We start from the raw sequence: 512 nt of genomic DNA, 5'->3' as shown, positions 1-512 counted from the left end.
GGGGGCGGCTCGGGAGCGCGGCGGCGTCTCCTCCTCGCAGCGTTTGCCCCGTGAGTCCCTGGATAGTTTTTAACTAAAGCGTGGGTCCTTCCTGCTGCTGAGAAAAAAATCACCTTAGAAAAAGGGGGGGAGAAAAAAAAAATCCCCTTTCCACTAGGTTTGGATTTAACCGCAACACCCACAGAAACTGCCTTATGAAAACCAGACTTTTCTATGAAAAGACTCTTCTGGCAGCAATTAGTCTGGCTTGCTTTAACAAAATTCTTTGTAATGTCATTCAGCGGGGAAAAAAAATAATCCCAGGATAATTTTGATTACCCAGTTAAAAAAAAAACGTAAAATAAAAAATTTAAAAAATTAGCACATTCGGGTTTGCCCTGGAAAAAAAAAGTTTAAATTTCCTATTGATCGGAAAAACCTCGCTGAAATAATTTTGCGGGGACGGGCTTTCGCGCGAAACAGGCTCGTTCAGGTCCTGCGTGATGGGTGCAAAGGGCATTAAATGCACACGC

The sequence above is a fragment of the Egretta garzetta genome, unplaced genomic scaffold, assembly GCF_000687185.1.
Source record: "Egretta garzetta isolate BGI_Z169 unplaced genomic scaffold, ASM68718v1 scaffold246, whole genome shotgun sequence".
Lineage (NCBI taxonomy): Eukaryota > Metazoa > Chordata > Aves > Pelecaniformes > Ardeidae > Egretta > Egretta garzetta.
This window is presented reverse-complemented; position numbering follows the sequence as displayed.